Here is a 14,237-nt window from a genome sequence, read left to right as displayed (position 1 = left end):
CTGTTGGCTGATTTGATTCTTCAAATTCAAATCAGCCAATAGGATGAGAACTACTGAAATCCTATTGGCTGTTCAGATCAGCTTAGTATTTTTTTAAGGAAAAGAGCTGTTTAACTTAGGGCAATGCCCTACAAAAGGCCCTTTTAAGGGCTATTGGTAGTTTAGCATTAAATTAGTAGGTGTTTTTTTATTTTTTTTATTTTCATAGGGATTAGGTTTAATTTTTTTTTTTTGATAATTTGATTTATTATTTTATGTAATGTTAGACTTTTTTTTGTAGGTATTTTTAATTTTTAAGTAATGTTAGCTTTTTTATTTTAATTGTAGCTTAGTATTTTCTGTGTATGTAATTGGGGTTAATTTAGGGGGTTTTAGGTTAGTAATTTAATTAGTTATTTGCGTTGTGGGGGTTTGGCGGATTAGAGATAATAGATTTATTAGGATTATTGCTTTGTGTGGATTTGGCTGACTAGGGGTTAATAGTTTTATTAGGTTTGTTGCGATGTGGGTTAATGGCGGATTAGGGGTTAATATACTTTATTAGGTTTATTGCAATGTGGGTTAATGGCAGATTAGGGGTTCATATACTTTATTAGATTTATTGCGATGTGGGTTAATGGCGGATTAGGGGTTAACAGTTTTATTAGGTAGATCGCTATGTGGGTGAATTGCAGATTAGGGGTTAATAGTCTAATTATGCTTATTGCATTGTGGGGGGTTGTCGGTTTAGGGGCTAATACTTTTATTATTAGTTCCGATGTGGGTTTGATGGTGGATATAGGGGTTTTACGTGTCAGGTTTATTTTTGGGAGGCGGGTTAGACTTTTACAGAAGATTTGACATTTATTTTTTATATTCTTAGGCGCCGGCAGTTTCTAAAGTGCCGTAAGTCACTGACGACTCCAGAAATTTGTATTTACTCTAATTTCTGGACATGGCTAGTTTATCCTACTTATGGCACTTTACCCGATGTGCGAGGTGAAATTACGGGCCGCGTGGGTTTCATCAGTTGTGCTAAAGCTTGTGCCGTATATGTAATTTCGCCCATGGATGGCAATGAGTCAGTTAAATAATTGTTTATGAGTATATTCAACGTAAAGTTGACTCATCAACCAACAGAAGTATGTGGTAAAATGTATACTTCAAAGGATATATTTATTGAACATCTGTGCGTTTAATTTGGTAACAGGCAACATTGTACCAGGAGGTAAACCACCAAGGAATATATATATATATATATATATACAATAAGTTATACCTCTAATGAGTTTATTAATGCATCTGAATTGTTTCTAGGTGCTAACTCATGATAGTCGTGTTATTTCTTTAAGTGGAGTTAAGTCCTGATAATAATACACTTAGGGGTTATTAGCATATCGATATCAGGAAGATCGTTGGTAAAAAACCATCTCCGGCGATTATGCATTTAGTATTGATCAATGGTTCAATTCCATGTTATTAATCTATACTTATGTTAAGTTGTAATTATTTCCTCTGTGGGTCTCAGTAACACAATACTAGTGTGATAGGGAGTAATAAGGTCCATTTAGTTAGACACTCCAGGACCGATAGTGACCCAATATGATTAGTACCCAGTAACGTAAAAAGATTGAGTTTCCCTTAGATCTAGGTGCGGTATAAGTTCATTATGTTATAAGACCATTATTAAAAATGAGGATCCCAAAAATCCTCCAACAATCTCCCTGATATGTTTCACGATAAATGCTTTTTCAAAGGCAGAGCCGCTGCCTCAAGTTCCTTTATTTATACGGTGACTGAGAATTTGATTGGACATACTGAAATAAATCTGATTAGCTAAGGGATATATGACATAAGCTGAAACTCCTGGTAGTCAGAATTGGATGGTGGCGTTAAGCTGTTAATATTGTGGTTAGAGGGATTTATTATGATCATGTTTTCTGTTAGTTAAAGTATAAAAAATTAAATTATTACTATCCAGTGAGACTGATATAACATTTGTTAAAACCAAAATTATACTAAGATATTTATTGAATTTGGTGTTTAATTATCGATATTGGATGATAAAATAGAATACACATTAAAGGGAAATTAAAAAATTGCTGTTATGTATCTGAATGACTTAAATCCGGATATTCTAAACATACTTAAAAAGTTATGTGGGGTAAATAAAAATGTGTGATAATGATTTGAATATTTAAAGCAAAATGTGCTAAAATGTGAACAGTGTGAATGGATAAGTGAAAAGGTAAAAGGAAGCCAATGTGAAGGGAATGATAACAATCAAGGGTGAAAATCTAATGGGCAGTGTAGACATGATTGGTGTGGGACAATGTTAATAATGCTCAAAAATGATAATGTGAGTGGAAATATAAATAGAATTGAGGAAAAGGTATGGGAATATGCATAGTGTGAAAAAGGAAAGGTGAGGTGGGTGTGTGTAGTGTGTGATGGATTTAATAGCAGGGAAGAGATTATTATGCTACAGAGGAGAAGATTAATACTCATAGAATGATGTGTCCATGATAAGATAAGGTGCAAATATCCTACATATGGTATAATAGGATATCAGGTCATTAATATCAGGTCTTGTGATGTTATTTTACTAAAATTACATAAAAATATTTGAAGTTGGACCTATATTAATATCCTATTATGTTTCAAAATACACTATTAGAATTGTGTTAACGGTTACATTATTATGTTAAATATAACTTCTTAGATATAATTATGATTCTTACAAAGTGTTAACCTAAGAAGCAGTAAAAATTATTTTGTTTGTTCACACCATTTTGATGAACACTATTGAGAAGAAAAATCCATTTACACTCAGCCCTTAAGAGAGCTTGTTCTAGGTCATCCCCTCTAATTCCGAGAGAGATTTTCTGTAGTCCAAAACATTTTAAATTTCTTGAATTTGATTGGTGAAAATGCAAAAAGTGCGAGGCTACTGTAGTTAAAGATTTGCCTTCATCTTTATCTTTTTTTGAGTTTTTAATATTTCTTAGGTATTCTTGTAACCTAGATTTAAGTTTCCTACTTATCATCCCTACGTAAAACTTTTGGCAGTCACATGTAAGTGTATAAATTACTCCCTCTGTGGAGCAGCTGATGTATTTCTTAATTTTTTGCCATTGCCCAAATCTATCTCTAATTTTCTATGTTTTTTTCCATGTATGTGCAAGTAGAACATGTTCCACATAATAAGATCCCGGATTAAAGGCTGTGGTTGTTTTTTTTTTCTGTAGTGGCTGCTGGTTAGCATATTTTTCAAATTCCTGGATCTCCTGTAACAGAAACTCTTTGGCCCAACACAGGCCTCGCTTCCATTGAGTCGTAATTCAGTTTGCGTGCACTCGCAAACCGTTAAATATGCTGTCGAAAGCAATAGCGTTTAACGACTGTTTCCAATGGCGCGTTATACCTCAATATCGGCTGCCGGACTTCGGCTGCCGAAAAGATTTTCGCGTCCCATAGAAAGTAATAGAAGCCGTTAATCGATAAATTATACCAGGTTTCCATTGAAAGCGCTAACCGTTAATACACTGTCGGAGGCTGTCGATACATTGAGAAATATTACCCCCAGCTCAACTAGGTGTAAAGGAGGAAAAAAGAGCTTTTTGAAGCCTGTTTCTCATTGAAATAGCAAATCACAAAAAAATTATGAGTGTTTCAATGTACAAATAACATTATATATGCTACATTTATTGGTCCTATGTATAGGAATATTTGCACCCATGTTGTCATAGAAATTTCAATATGTATGTGCATATAAAAATATATGCAAGCACCACAATTATGGAACGACCTCCCGCACACTTTCAAACCTTCCCCATGCCTAATATCCTTTAAGAGATCCCTCTCTACATATCTCAAAACAGAATGCACCTGTCATTGTTGATTATATATTTCCTACCGGTTCTATGTTAAATTTTTGTGCATATATGGTGTATTATTATTTTTTTTTATTTTATTGTAACCATTGTATCAATGCAATGTTTTGTGGACCCAGGACATACTTGAAAACCATAGAAATCTCAATGTATCTTTCCTGGTAAAATATTATAAAAATAAATAAAATATCTACCTATTCAAAATGAAACCTTTGCCCAGGGATGCTATATATAATCTCAATACATATAGAAAAATAATTCAAAGGAAATAAGTTGTTTATCATGAAGATGAGTTTTATTATTACAGATTTACCCTCATTCAAATGTAATTTTCAATGTGAAAATCATATTTATTCAATACAAAACGATGACACATTAAAGTTATAATGTGTCATAGTACTAATATTTATAAAATATATGTAATGTCATGTCTGCTAAAGCAGATAATACATTTGCAATATTTAGACTATTAACCAAAATACATAAGTGCTTAATATTACATACTTCAAGAGATATGAAGTATTGTCTTTAACATGGAGTTATTGAAACATTTTAAAAGTGCATTGGTTCCAGGGAGAGTCTGTGTCTGTTCATATGATGTCAATTAAAATGTATTAATCACCTCTATATCATGGCAATCACATATATGTTGTATATACATCAGTGCTTAAATATCCTAAAGATACATTTATCTAATTATTCTAAATATTGAATAATAATCTTGACAAAAAGGAGTGCATTAGTCATGATAGGTATTAGTCATGATAGGTATATATTTCAGATATTACATTCCACATAGGACTATAAGAATGAATGCAAGGTATTTGGCCATATCAACAGGAAGGAGTATTTACTTTTCAACTCTTCTATAACTGTATAACCCTTATTAGCTTCATCTGAAGGAGCAAACAACATATGCTTGTGGAATATAAATCATAACATTTACACATGTCACGTTGACTTATGTTAGATAGCATATACTGTATAAATTTCAGACACGTATCCCCAAGTATTCTTAAACGGCATAATATGATATCCTCAATAAAAGGACACATAAATTTATCAACAATGTACACCTGCATATTAATTGACATCATGTGAAATAAAAATGAATAAAGCTGTTCATTTTTAGCAGATAAACAGCTATTAGAATAATATTAAGATATATGTTCAAATTTGGATTAGAAAAATGGATGCATATTTATGAGATGAAAATCGCACTTAAAAAAGTGCTTTAGTGCAAAAATTAGATATGATATATCTTGGGTTGAAAAAAAAGAATATTAATTAATTCTTGCGGCTGGATTTTGCCTTTGGAGGAGAGGTACTTAGGGGGGCAGTGTGGCGTCTTGTGCGACGCCCACCAGCTGAATGTGAGGCTAATAACCGCGATTCAGGGTCCTGCAGGGAGATGACAGAGGATGCAAGGGAGGATGGAGTTTGGGGCCTATCCGCGAGCCTCTCCACTGCCTCTGCCAGGCGGACGAGTGAGGCATTATGGATGTCCATTTGGCTCTGTATCCTTCTCAAATCCTGCTGCTGCTGGAGCCTGGACAGCCTAAGCTCTCTATGTATGAGCCTCAGTAGATCATCCTGCTGGGACTGTGCCCGACCCTGTTGTACATTTGGTGTCTCAGGAACTAATAATTAGCTGGTTCCAGGGCTGTTTCTCCGTATTGGTGACTGTGAAGTTGTCTGTGATGGCACTGTTGGCAATACATTGGTGGGTGCAGTGGGTGGTGGTGTGGATTCCTGTTGTGCCATAGGAGTGGGAGGCATATAGTACAGATGATGCAGATCTGTATGCTGCTGTGGTGGGTGCATCATCTGCTGCTGAGGATAATGATGTCGTGGTGGGTGCATCATCTGTTGCTGAGGAGGATGTTGTGGTGGGTGCATCATCTGCTGCTGAGGAGGATGTTGTGGGGGGTGCATCATCTGCTGCTGAGGAGGATGTTGTGGGGGGTGCATCATCTGCTGCGGTGGGTGCAGCTGTGGGGGCTGTGCCATTTGTTGCTGCGAAGTATGCATGAACTGCCATTGTTGAGGAGGATGAGTCTGCTGGGGTTCAGAACCCAAAACATGAAATGTTGTCTCCGAAGTAGATGGAGAAGGGCATGATACATCCTCCACCTCATATGCCCTAGGCTGCTGCATATCATCTTCTAAGAGGCTGATATAGGAGGTAGTGTCACCATAGATATCCTCATCCTCCTCAGTGAATGTAGGAACATCCTGCTGTGGTGTTGGTGCAGCTTCATACTCCTCCTGTTCGGAACCTACAAATAAATATACGGTATGTTTACATTATCTATCTAATAGAATATATTACTTTGTAGCATAACAATACAGACTATTATATTCCATATTTATGTGTATATATGTACACACACACACATACACACACACACACACACACACACACATACACACACACACATACACACACACACACACACACATACACACACACATACACACACATACACACACACATACACATACACACACATACACACACACACATACACACACACACACACACACACACATACACATACACACACATACACACACACATACACACACACACACACACACATATAGTGTGTTTGGGATAAAATCAAAGCATATATGACCATAACTGAGGAATCTTTATAGACTGTGTCTTAAAGGAACATTGTTAAAGGGACACTGTACCCAAATATTTTCTTTTGTGCTTCAGATAGAGCATGCAATTTTATTCAACTTTTGGATTTACTCCTATTTTCAAATGTTCTTTATTCTCTTGGTATCTTTATTTGAAATGCAAGAATGTAAGTTTAGATGGTGGCCCATTTTTGGTGAACAACCTAGGTTGTCCTTGCTGATTGGTGGATAAATGCATCCACCAATCAAAAACTGCTGTCCAGAGTTCTGAACCTAGAAAAAAAGCTTACATGTCTTATTTTTCATATAAAGATAGCAAGAGAATGAAGAGAAATTCATAATAGGAGTAAATTAGAAAGTTGCTTAAAATTGCATGCTGTATCTGAATCACAAAATAAAAATTTTGGGTACAGTGTCCCTTTAAGGACAATGACACATGATTTATATGAAATGCTTAATATTCTTGGATATTATATTATCAATATTCTTGCTTGTCGGAGCAGATATACAATACAGAGTGCTTGCTGAACATATTAAATACAACTATGTAAATTTAGATTCATAGCTAAACACAGATGGGTATTTATGATATACAACATATATACATCACATATATGGTTATATTTAATATTGAATATTCACCTTCATACACCTCTTCAGGTGGCACAGAGGTGTCCATTGTCCCCTTACATCCGTAAACAGATTCATCCGAGATGACATTGGACAGCATCTCCTCCCATGACCTTAGGTGTATTCTCTTGCTAGGACCACCACCTGTCCCACGTGCATATTTGGCCTGCTGTGCCAGCTTAGCTTTGGTTTCCCTCCTGCAGTCATGATAGCGGTGTTTAATGCTGGCAGTAGAACGATTACGTCCTAAGCAGCTGACTGCCACTCGAATCTCCTCCCACAGCTTATTCCGGACAGCCGGCCTCAGGTTAGGGTTCTCCAGCTGAGCTGCCCTCTCCAAGTATGCCTCAACAAGAGCCTCCTTCTCCTCCTCAGAGTACCTCTCCTCTCTTAGCCTGCCCTTCACACCTGAAGGGCCAGCAGACACAGACTCTCCCTCCTGTGACTGGGGACCAGCCCTCTCTACCTCCTCTGTCCCTGCAGGCTGTGACAGGCTACCACCAGCCCCACCCCCAGTTGCCACAGTCTGCCCCACTTTCCCTTTTCTTTTTGTGCCTAGCTGAGGCTGACTCCTCCTCACTCCTCCCACCTCCATTCCTCTTCCACCCTCTCTCCTTCCCTCCTCTGCCAGGGTTTGAGGAAGGACAAATCCTCCACCCAAACCTCGGCCCCTATTCCTGCCCATACTACTCCCTACTTCCCCCCTCCCTCTCCCTCTATCCACCCTCACCACTGCCCTCCCCCTAGCCACCCCCTTCCCAACTCCACTAGGCCTATCCATCCCTTTCTCCTTCCTCCCTAACTCTAACCTAACACTAAAGTCCCTAGCTTACCTAACTACACTAATTCACCTAACTAAACCCTAAATTAAATAGCCCCAAAACTAACTACCTAACCTATCTAGACCCTAACTATCTCTATTCTATATCCCTCAAAATAAAAATAAAATGTGGGGGTGAAAATAAACAAAGGGATGTAAATGAAAAAGGAAAAACTAAGGAGGATTAGAACAAAATTATAGAAAAATAATAAGGGATGCAAATTAAGAAAGGGGTGAGCTATATAGTCAAATGAAACAAAAAATATGGGATGTTAAAAAAAAAAAATAGGATGGGCAAAATGTATATATAAAAAAACAAGTTATATAGTGAGGAAGGGAAGGGTAGTCAAAGGGGGGATGGGAAGTGGAATAAGGGGATTAATGAAAGGAGTAATAAAGGAAGATGGGGATAGGGGGGTTAATGAAAAAAAAAAATGTGAATGTGTTTGTATCAAATAAAAGTGTGTATGTGTGTGTGTGTGTATTTGTGTGTATAAACTAATGTGTGTTAATTAACTAATGTATGGATGTGTGTGTGTGTGTTCCTAATATTATATGAGGCCTACAATAAGAATATATGAAAATCAAATATCAAAATCTCCACTAACTCTCAAACAACTCTCAAAAACCCAAAACTCCTACCAACGCAACTAGCTCCCGTGTCTTTCTCTCTAGAGGCGATCACAGGTAAAGAGCGCAGGCGCAAACCGTTATTCTTATAGACAGAGGTCGGGTTACCATGGCAATGCACTTGTTATGGCGCGCTTTTCGACAAATCCGACATCGGTTGGCAACGCAAACTTACGTACGGCCGAAAAGAGCGACTGCGCGCAACACGCTAATCTTTTCAATGGAAACCTGGTACTAAAATGGAGCCGTAAATTACTTTTAGCTGTCGTCCACTTCGGTAGCTTACGGCTCCATTTTTAACGACTCAATGGAAGCGAGGCCACAGTTTGTAGATCCGAATCTGATAGTAGAACATTCCAATGTTTTTCAGAATGTTAATTATTTGATGAGTATGGGGATTATATGTCAGTATTAGTCTTATTTTATTATCAACGTTTTTAGTTTTCTTCTGTAATAGTGAGTATCTACTTGTTCCGGCAGCTCTTGATTTCGCTTTCTTGACACTTCTTTTGCTGTAACCTCTTTCCAGTAGCATTTTGTTCAATTCCTTAGCTTGGATCTGAAAATTAGTGTCTTCACTACAGTTTCTTCTTCTTCGTAGGAATTCACCTACTGGTAAAGATTTTATAGTACTCGGTGCATGAGCACTGCTATGATGTAGTAGACTATTGGTTGCAGTTGTTTTACGATATAGATCTGTGGTGATTTTACCTTCATTATTCTTGTGAATAGTTAAATCCAAAAATTCAATTAATGATTGGTCCATTGAATGTGTTAAATGAATATTAAGATTATTATTGTTCAATTCTCTTATGAAGGTCTCCAGGTCTTCTCTATTTCCTTCCCATAGGAAGAAGATGTCATCTATGTACCTTATCCACAGTGGTATTTTATCTGTATAGATGGTATATTAGAATCAGAGAATACAATTTGTTTTTCCCACCATCCCAAAAATAAATTTGCGTTGGTGGTGGCACATGATGTGCCCATCGCAGTTCCTTTGACTTGGAGGTAAAATTGATTAGAGAAGGTGAAAAAACTGTACCTTAGAACAAATTCCAATAATTGGAGTATAAATGTGTCATGAGATTTTTGTGTTTCATAGGCTTCCATCAGAAAAAATTGTACTGTTTTGAGTCCCAAGTTGTGCTCAATAAAGGTGTTAAGGGACTCTACATCCGCCGTTACTAGCCATTGTGTTGCTGTGTGTATTTAGATCGTGCAATCTATGTAACACCTCAATAGTGTCTTTTACATATGATGGTAGTGTTTCCATAAAACACCTCAACGTTTGGTCTATATATTGACTGACTCTTTTTGAGAGGCAGTTGATTCCCAATATTATGGGTCTTCCAGGGGTGAATTCATATTTTTATAAACTTTTGGAATAAGATAAAACATGGCTTTTTTGGGATCTGTCATTGTTAAGAATTTAAGTTCTTCTTTGTTTATTATTCCCCTATCATGCATTTCTTTAATAATAGTATTGTAGATTTTGTGATATGAGTTCTGGGGATTATTGAACATTTTCTGATAGCAATTCTAATATTTTAATTGTTTATCCACTTCTTTAAGTTACATTTTGTGGGCCATATCACAATGTTACCACCCTTTTCTGCCTCTCTTATAACAATGTCATCCCATTGTTTGATTTCATGAAGGGCTTGCCTTTTTTGAGGTGATAGATTATTTGCAGTTGGGTTGATTTTCAGATCGGTTATCTCTTGACATACTAATTGATTAAATACCTCAAATTGGGGGCATATGGTACAAACTCTTAGGTACAAACTCTTAGGTACAAACTTTGATTTGTTTTTTATGTTATCCCTCAATTTTGGGGTTGAATCATGATCATTTTCTGAGAGTAAACTTTCTAGATCTTGCAAGGTATCTAGTTATTCTTTGGACCATTTGTGATGTGTTTCTTTGTTCGCAAATCATTTTTTGAGGTACACTTTACAAATAAACAGCTGTATGTCCTTGATAGTTTCATATTTATCTAATTTGCCTGTGGGGCAAAATGATAGACCTTTAGTTAAAACTTTAATTTTGGCAACTGGATAAAGTGGTTTACCTACTGTTGCCTGTTACCAAATTAAATGCACAGCTGTTCAATAAATATATCCTTTGAAGTATACATTTTACCATATACTTCTGATGGTTGATGAGTCAACTTTACGTTGAACATACTCATGAGCAATTATTTAACTGACTCAATGCCATCCATATATTTATGTGGAATAGGCAGAATCCAATTGTATAAATTTTTCAAGCACTAAATACATTATATTCTTCTGCTGGCTGAGGAGTCCGTTTTACGCTGAACATATCTATGAGCAATTATCAAACTGACTCACTACCATCCATATATGTATGTGGAACATCATAGTGGGCACAATTTAATTGTATGAGCCTTTTGAAGCATGAATTATAATATACACTATTGCTAGCTGATGAATCAGCTTTATGTTGAACATACTTATGCTTATTGCAATTTCACTATATCTGTTCTGTTGTAAGAACATTTTAGTTAAAAAAATGTTTATTACACTCACTATTGTGTGAAGTGCAAAATTATAAAGAATAAAAAGAATCATAATTAAAGGGAAAGTCAAACTTAAACTTGCACAATTCAGATAGAGCATGCCATTTTAAGACACTTTTAAGTTCTCTTTTATTTTCAAATGTGCTTCGTTTTCTTGGTATCCCTTGTTGATAAAAAATAAGCACGTATCCTCACCTAGACCTCGATCACATACTTGACGATGTGCGCAAAAAACAGCGTCGCCATTATTTTCTCAAATCGTGCGATCACAAACCCGGCGCAGCAGACAAGTTACGTGCATAGATTTTTCATGGCGTGCGCATTTTTTACTCCCATAGACTAACATAAAACTGGCATCGGCAGTTGGTATCACAAAGGCAGCACATGGAATTGTGCAAAATGGATATATTTTACTCCATTTTCAGCGTAGCAACCATTGTGCACAGTAAAAAAGCAGCGTAAGTCCCTGGAAAGGCTTAGCAAACACCTAACACATGCGCACTCACATACATTTCAGCCACACATATCAAACAGTTAAACCTTCCCTGGCCACTTAATTAATCAAACCAGTAACTTCCCTCTGCAAGGGTGTCAAACCAATCACAAACAGCACAATCTCTCACCTGCAGCCTTAAAACACCTGACAGACAATGCACACCCTGATTACCCACCATGTTTCCCTTGCAGTCGCATAGGTTTATGTTCCAAGTTACAAACTTTTATAAATTAATTGGAAAACAGTATTGTATTTGACAGTAAGAAATTATATTTAGTAATGTGGATTCTGTCCATTGGGTGCTGTAGCCTTGGAATCTGTGGTTCTCAGTCTGAAAAAACGCATGATTAATTAACCCTTCTGGCATGGTATCTCATACATCTTGTCTTTGTCTTGAATCAGTGTTCTTTTGAAATACTAGTCTGCGTGTCTTTGTCTTGAATCAGTGTTCTTTTGAAATACTAGTCTGCGTGTCTTTGTCTTGAATCAGTGTTCTTTTGAAATACTAGATCTGCTTTCTCCGTATACTTGTATAGTGTGTTTTTTTGTGTGTTTTTCCCCCTATTGACATTTTTCTCTTATGAATGGTTCTTCCAAATCTTTATACATTATAATATGTACACATATTTCCACCATGTTGGCCAACTAGATTAAAGGGACAGTTCACCCAAATATTTTCTCCCCTTTAAATTGTTCCCAATGATTCATTTTACCTGCTGGAGTGTTTTAAATTGTTTACAAATAGCTCCTTTACCCCTATTTTGGCATTTGAAATAGCTGCTTTAGCCTGTGGTATCCCAACCTATACTGAAAGTTTCTATACTGGAGTATATTCTATTGAATAGCCTAAGTAAACAAAGCCAGCAGAAGAGATTACTCCCTCAGTGGGGGGCATGATAGTTAAGTAATAAAATTATGTATTTTGATTGTTCTCTCTATGTATTGAGCTTTAGTTTTCCAGACAAATATAAGATAAGGAAGCAAGTGTGTGTACATAAAAGTGATAACATAATGAGATCTGATATTACCTGAAGCTCAACCCATTGAAATAGGCTGTGGTTTAAAAGCACAACACCAGCTACTTCGTATACACAAATAAACCGAAAAATGCAATTTCTCATACATTTTATACTCTGCAGCTGGTATAACAAGTCATTGAATATACATTAATATAAAAAACAATTTTACAGTGTACTGGCCCTTTAATGACAGAGATAGGCCTAGATCACTGTTTTTTTAAATCTGTCCCGAGGCCTTCCTAACAGGCCACATTTTGAGGATATCTGAGCTATAGCACATATGGAATAATCAGTTGATTAGTAACCATGGTTATTTTACTTGCTCTCATCCAAGGTTATCCTGAAAACCTGGCCTGTTGGGGAGGCCTGAGGACAGGTTTAAAAAACAGTGGCCTAGATAGTTTTAAGCCTTTAGAGTAAATTTTTTCTTTCGGGATTCTGATAGAGCATGCAATTTTAAGCAACTTTCTAATTTACTCCTATTATCAATTTTTCTTCATTCTCTTGCTATATTTATTCGAAAAAGAAGGCATCTAAGACTTTTTATTAGTTCAGTCCTCTGGACAGCACTTTTTTATTGGTGGATGAACCTATTCACCAATCAGCAAGAACAACACAGGTTGTTCACCAAAAATGGGCCGGCATCTAAACTTACATTCTTGCATTTCAAATAAAGATTCCAAGAGAATGAAGAAAATGTGATAATAGGAGTAAATTAGAAAGTTGCTTAAAATGTCATGCTCTATCTGAATCACGAAAGAAAATTTTTTGGTTCAGTGTCCCTTTAACCCATTGGCTGCTAAGCCATTTCCCACCTGGGTGCTAATATATTTTTTTTTCTTTTTCTTTTTTTTTACAGACCCCCAAGACTTAAATTATTGGAAAGGTTAGGTGATTACCTTTCCAACAGTGGGTCTTGGGGGTCTGTAGCTGCTTAGATGTCTGAGATACAGGCTTCTAAGCAGCCTGTCCCCTCCTCCTATACTTAACATTGTTAAGTATAAATAAAGTTGCGCTGTGACGTCATCACGTAATTGCGCGTGACGTCACCGTGCATCACTCTACAGACATGATCGCCAGGGTAGGAGCAGTAAGGAGCCCCCAGATCTCCCTCAAGGTGGGAGAGTGCTCTGAGCCGTCATTAGCACCAGAGTGAGAAACTCTGTGATGGCTCAGAGGCGTCATTAGCACTCAAAGGGTTAATGAGTGAAATTTGCTTTAAGAATATGCTTAATTTAATACGTACAGCTAGATTGAAAAACATACCCCAATTATTTTTAAGTGAATTTTATTTCAATTTAAGTCAACACACTTCAAGCCATTCTAATATTTTATACCTTAAAAGTGATACAAAAATAAATAAATGCAAAATAATAATGGTCCTGTAAATGAAATCATGTATTATTGGAATCAAGCATAAGCTTCTATATATGCTTAAAAATAATTTCATTTGCATTTTCTAATTTATTTTTGGTTATAAATATGTTTGAAAAAATATGTAAATTACTTTTATTAACAGTTATATGTAATTGTTGTTGCAGGGTGCTCAAATAAAGGATCAGCACCATTAATATTT

The sequence above is a fragment of the Bombina bombina genome, chromosome 5, assembly GCF_027579735.1.
Source record: "Bombina bombina isolate aBomBom1 chromosome 5, aBomBom1.pri, whole genome shotgun sequence".
Lineage (NCBI taxonomy): Eukaryota > Metazoa > Chordata > Amphibia > Anura > Bombinatoridae > Bombina > Bombina bombina.
Note: the sequence above shows the minus strand (reverse complement) of the source record.